Source organism: Tursiops truncatus, chromosome 6 (genome assembly GCF_011762595.2).
Source record: "Tursiops truncatus isolate mTurTru1 chromosome 6, mTurTru1.mat.Y, whole genome shotgun sequence".
Lineage (NCBI taxonomy): Eukaryota > Metazoa > Chordata > Mammalia > Artiodactyla > Delphinidae > Tursiops > Tursiops truncatus.
Window position 1 is genome coordinate 115,578,603 of NC_047039.1, and position 6,000 is coordinate 115,584,602.

Consider the following 6,000-nt stretch of genomic DNA (forward strand, 5'->3'; position numbering starts at 1 on the left):
TTCATTCATTTTTTTTTATTGTGGTTAAAAATACATAACATGGGGATGGGGGGCAAGTGGAGGGAACGGCCCACATGCACATCGTTCACGGACCCTCTGGACTGGAGGGACTCGTGAGAGCCGGAGCCCAGAAATCCGGGGATGGATAAGACACAGCGTCCCCTCCAATTCCCGTAAGCACCCCTTGCTCCATCCTGCGCCCAAATACCTCAGCTAGGCGCTCTCCCCACTCTTTACACTCCAAACTCAGCCAGGACAGACCTCTGCAGCCGCCGCTCCCCACCCTGAAGGTGAAGCGCAGAGGTCCTGTCCCCCTTTCCTCGGAGGGACTCTTTTTGGTGACCACAAAAGGATTCGATCGCTCAGGACAAAGCTGGTAGAGGACAGCGGGATGGCTGCGCCGGGCGTGCCGCGCTTCCTCCTGACCTTCGACTTTGACGAGACTATCGTGGACGAAAACAGCGACGAGTCTGTCAGTGCGCGGGCCGCGGCGGGCCAGCGGCTGCCTGAGAGCCTGCGTGCCACCTAGCGCGAGGGCTTCTACAACGAGTACATGCAGCGCGTCTTCCGTACCTGGGCGAGTAGGGCGTGCGGCCGCGGGGAACCTGCGCGCCATCTACGGAGGCCATCCCCCTGTCGCCCGCATGGGCGAGCTGCTGCAGTTTTGTGGCCAAGCAGGGCGCCTGCTTTGAGGTTATTCTCATCTCAGACGCCAACACCTTTGGCGTGGAGAGTGCGCTGCGCGCCGCCGGCCACCACGGCCTGTTCCGGCGCATCTTCAGCAACCCGTCGGGGCGCGACCCCTGGGGGCTGCTGGCGCTGCGGCCCTTCCACGCGCACAGCTGCGCTCGCTACCCCGCCAACATGTGCAAGCACAAGGTGCTCAGCGACTACCTGCGCGAGCGGGCCCACGACGGCGTGCACTTCGAGCGCCTTTTCTACGTGAGCAGCGGCGGCGCCAACGGCTTCTGCCCCATGGGGCTGCTGGCAGGCGGCGACGTGGCCTTCCTGCGCCACCGCTACGCATGCACCGCCTTACGCAGGAGGCGCAGAAGGCCGAGTCCAGCTCCTTCCGCGCCAGGGTGGTGCCCTGGGAAACCTCCACCGAAGTGTGCCTACACCTGCAACAGGTGCTGAGGACGTGGCCTGCAGAGGGCACCCGGGCGGGGCGGGGGGGGGCCGTGGGGGTCGGGAAAGAGAAAGCTAGTTTTATTACTCCCTCTCCCTTTCGTTTTGGTATATCCCTCCGGGATTTCCTGGAATCCCAGGGTGGTCCATTTGGGGACTGGAGGAGGGAGCTGGGAGCTGTCCCCATCTGTGCAGTTAACCCAGCTCGGCTGCCTCCCCCAGTTCCACTGCAAGCGAATTCCGGAGTCTGGCCGCACCAGGGTGGCGCGCATATCTGAGCAGGCAGCAGTGTTTCCAAAAACCTTGTCCTCCCAGCTGGGAGGACGGGGTTCCCTGTCAGGGTAGAGAAGGAACATGTCCCGCCGCGTCACGGTTAACTGTTGCCTTGGGCTGCATGGCCTCCGTCCTCCAGTCTTCTGTCCAGGGGACCCAGGCCCCGAAATGTTCCCCCCACCCCGACCTCCCCTGCACCGGACTCCCTGCGGAGAGAGGTGGCGCTCCCTGCCTACGGTCCCAGGCCTAGATCTCGCTTTACCTACTGTGACCCTACACTACACTCCTTGCCTCCCTCCCCGCCCCCACCCTGTCAGCATCCCCACAGGAAAAAAAGCTAGAGGGAATAGTCCCCTCCTGTTGGTGGAAAGAGGTAGCACACTGTCCCGGGGCTCGGGTCTGGCCAGCCAGGGACCTCACAGAGCCCGAAGATGTCTCCTCGCACCCCAGCCTCGTCTATGCAGCAAGAAACCAGGGACTTAACCAAAGTCGCCCCACTGACGGGGCCCTCTGAGTCCCCCTCCTCCCGTATGGAACAGAAAGCCATGATGCTTTAAAGCAGAGCCAGTGGAAACCCAAGGTCCACCTCCCTCTTTTGGTGTTTCAGAGCTGTAAAGGAGGTGAAGGGGCAGAGGTGAGCGAGATCTCTCACGCTGCAGTCTGAGGGATGAGGGCGAGGTGATCTCTGCTCTCAGAGAGCCCCACTTAAGTGAGGGAGCTGGTCCCCACTCTTGGAGGAGTGCCCAGCTTGGGGAACCAAGCCTGAATACACAACAAAGCAGGCAGCAGGCAGAAGAGCAGGGTGCAGCCCACCTCCGCAGAGGGGCACAGGGGTCTAGTGTGGAGGGCCCCGTGAGCACCGAGGAGATGGGAGAGCGGAGGGGCACAGGGGTCTAGTGTGGAGGCTCCGTGAGCACCGAGGACATGGGAGAGCGGAGGGGCACAGGGGTCTAGTGTGGAGGGGGCTCCGTGAGCACCGAGGAGATGGGAGAGCGGAGGGGCACAGGGGTCTAGTGTGGAGGGCGCCGTGAGCACCGAGGACATGGGAGAGCGGAGGGGCACAGGGGTCTAGTGTGGAGGCGCCGTGAGCACCGAGGACATGGGAGAGCGGAGGGGCACAGGGGTCTAGTGTGGAGGGGGCTCCGTGAGCACCGAGGAGATGGGAGAGCGGAGGGGCACAGGGGTCTAGTGTGGAGGGCGCCGTGAGCACCGAGGACATGGGAGAGCGGAGGGGCACAGGGGTCTAGTGTGGAGGCGCCGTGAGCACCGAGGACATGGGAGAGCGGAGGGGCACAGGGGTCTAGTGTGGAGGCTCCGTGAGCACCGAGAACATGGGAGATTCTGCTGCTTAGGGCAGGCAGAGGAGGCTCAATTAGCAGGAGCCGTGCAAGTGGGCTGCCTTTCAGTCCCTCGGCCACTAGCCCTGCAGGGGCAAACCATCAGGAAGTCGTCAGGATTGTATTCAAAGTCGGCACTTGCAGCTGGAGATCCTGTCTTCATGGCGTAAGGGTCCCCTGTGGATAAGGGCACCAAACTCCCTGGCTTCCAGTTCTTTCCTGTCTCCAGCAGGCCTCTGGGTGCCTCCTCTGTCTTTACCAGGACCCCTTCCCACTGCACTGGGGGGAAGGAACAGACACAGCTCACAGCCCAGGAGGCGTGCAGGACTGGTCCAGTCTTGACTGGAGCAGGCTTTGGAGTGGGACTCAAGAGGCTCACTGAAGGCGGTGCCCAGGTCAGCATCCCAGAGATCCCAGGCGTCAGCAGCTGGCCTGCACATAGTTCCCGGGGAGGAATCCAGACCCCTCTGAGCTGATGCCCTCACACCAGCCATCGGAGTAGCGGCGGGTGATGCAGATAATGGTGCCCTCAGAGAAAGAGAGTTCGTCGTCCTTCTGGCGCGTGTATGGGTTCAGTGTCACCACTGCAGGGCGGGAGGAGAGGGGTGCCGTGAGATGTGCCTCCTGCCCCTCCACAGGGATGCTTGTGCCCACGTACTGGACTCTAGGGGGCAATGTGGGGAGTGGGGCAGGAGATGCCTTCTCCAGAGCCCCAGGACTCCTCCCCAGCTGAGCTAATATTCAGTATCAGGCCAGCTGCTTCCCTCCTCTGGGGGTGCGGTGGGGTGGAATAAAAGGCTCCGCAGGTGCGACACAGGCCAGCCCTCCACTCCAAGAAACTTCAGTGTCTGAGAGCAGGGCCCCAGGGTCTGCCCATGTTTTGTAACCTGCTTTCAGCCCCCGCTCACCCTGGTCCTCCCACAATGTCTCTAGCAGGTGCTGGAGGTGCTCAGTAGGTGCTCTAGTAGGTGCTCAGTAAATACAGTAACATTGAACAGTGTAGACTTGGCCGAGTGAGGCTTGGGCAAGTCACTTAGTTTACCCTCTCAGGCTCAGCTTCATCTGCTAACTGGGAGTGTGAAGATCCTAGGAGGTTAAGTGAAAGCGAGAAGATGGATGAGAAGCTTTGACTCTGGGGTCTGGTATAAAGCAGGGGCTAAATTATGTTACCCACCCACCCCACATAACATTTGCCATTTAAATCGTTTTGAGCATACAGTCCATGGCATTACCTACATTCACGTTGTTGTACAAATATTCTCAGCATCCTCCTCCAGAACTCATTCATTTTCCCTGTGGGAAATTCTGTATCAGTTTTCTCTAAATTTTGCCAACATCTGTTATTTTTAGCTTTCTTGATTGTAGGCCTTCTAGTGTGTGGAGGGGTGTATGGCGCTGTGGTGTTAACTTGCATTTCATCACGGCTCATGATGATTAACGTCTCTTCATGTGCTTGTTGACCATTTGTATGTCTTATTTGGAGAAGGGTCTTTTCAAGTCCTTTTTCCATTTAAAACATTGGGTTGTTTGCCGAGTCCCGCCAAGCGCTCCTCCTGGCGGTTTTGGTGTCGGTGAGTCCGGCCTGGAGCGGTCTTCCGCGCCGCAGGGGCCCACGCGCCGGGGCCTCCGTAGCGGCCTCTCAGGAGAGGAGACGCTCGGCCCGCGGCGCCCGTGTCCAGAGCGCCGAGATCGTGCCGTGCCGCGCGGACGCGGCGCTGCCGGGGCGGGTTTTGTTCGGCATTGGCTGCGGCAGTCTGCGCGCCTCTCCCGGAAGCGGGCGTCCCGGCCAGAGCGCACCTGGCGCGGGGCGTCCTCGGGGCTCCTCGCCGTCGGCGCCGCGCGAGCCGGCGGGGGTCTAAGCAGCCAGCGCGCGGCGGCTGGGAACGACACGTCCCGTGGGTCCCTGGCACCCCAGCGGCATCCGAGCGCGGAGCGGAGGGCCGCGGACCGCAGGTAAGGGGACAGGGGCTCGGTGGGGTGGGTGGAGGAAGGAACGACGAATTACACCAGAGCTGTTTGCTACAGTCGCGGAGCTACCTAACCTGGCGGCAGCAGGAAGGGCTCGCCTTTGGAGTAAAGGCTTTGAGGACGAGCCCGAGCCTACTCACTCCCGTTTTACAGAACATCTGCAGGTGTAAAGCTCACTCGTGCGCGGTTTTCCTAAGCAGCCAAGTGCCCCTCCCCCGCGATGTCTCTGCAAGCAGAACCTGAGAGGGGCCGGTGCCTTGAGAGACTCGCCCTTGGCCCATGGAAGCCCAAGGGATTTATCCTGCATGGTGATTTCACGTGCTGGGACACCCCCGCCCCCCCGCCCCCCCCCCCCCCCCCCGCCAACCCCCACTCTGGCCAGCTGGCCCAGCCTTGGTTACTGCACTTCTCCAGCCCCAGCCGGCCCTTGGCCACCTGCTGGGATGGGAAAGGGAAGCGTGTCAGAATTTCACCTTAGAAACTTGCCAGGGGGCGTGGATTTAAACACATAGTGGTCACTCTGGCAGAAGAGAAGGGAGGAGGGCGCCTTGTTACCCTTTCATTGTGGAATCGGTGGCGCTCCCGCTGAGAGGGACCTCTCCAGTGTTTGGTGTATTGGAACTGAATAATTAGAACTTGTACAATTTTCAAATTATGTGGTACTTGAATTTAAAAGCAAAACCCCTAGAAACTCTAAGTGTTTTATAAATTGAGATCTAAAAATTGAAGGTCTGTTTTGCTTCCACTATGACATTATATTAAGAAATGTGCATTTATTGAGAAGAGAGTCAGAAAAGGGAAGCAAACAGAAAACTCAGACGTACCACTGCAGAGGCCATGGGAGTTAAGTTGTAAATGCTGCTGGCTTTCAGTAGCCTGCAGCCATTCTCTTCCTGTAGTTGATGGGATACAAAGCTCTACTGGGTTGTTCTTTGCACGGGATAGTCTTGTTTTGCAGAAATTCAGCTCAGAGCCATCTCTTGATGTATAAGAATTTCCCAGATTAGGTCCCCAGGCAGATCCTGGAGGGCCAGGGGGATTCCTTGCTTCATTATACCCGTCTGTTGGAGTAGAAAACAGCAATGACGTAGTTTTCTTTAAATATGGTTTTTGGTCTATCATCCAGAGCTTAGAGTAGCTATTTCCTTTCTCCCTCAATATGGTTGTGTTCCTGGAATGAATTATAGTCATATGACCTTGTTTTTACAGGCGAGGGTGAGGGTCAGGGTCAGGGTCAGGGGTCAGGGGTCAGGGGTCGGGGGTCGGGGGTCGGGGCTGGGGTTAGGGGGTAAGG

General features: G+C 59.1%; 1 pseudogene; it reads left to right on the top strand.

Annotated features, from left to right (window-relative positions):
* The first annotated feature begins 316 nt into the window (after positions 1-316).
* Positions 317-4,691, top strand: LOC117312822 (phosphoethanolamine/phosphocholine phosphatase-like; annotated as a pseudogene).
* Positions 4,692-6,000: the final 1,309 nt, after the last annotated feature.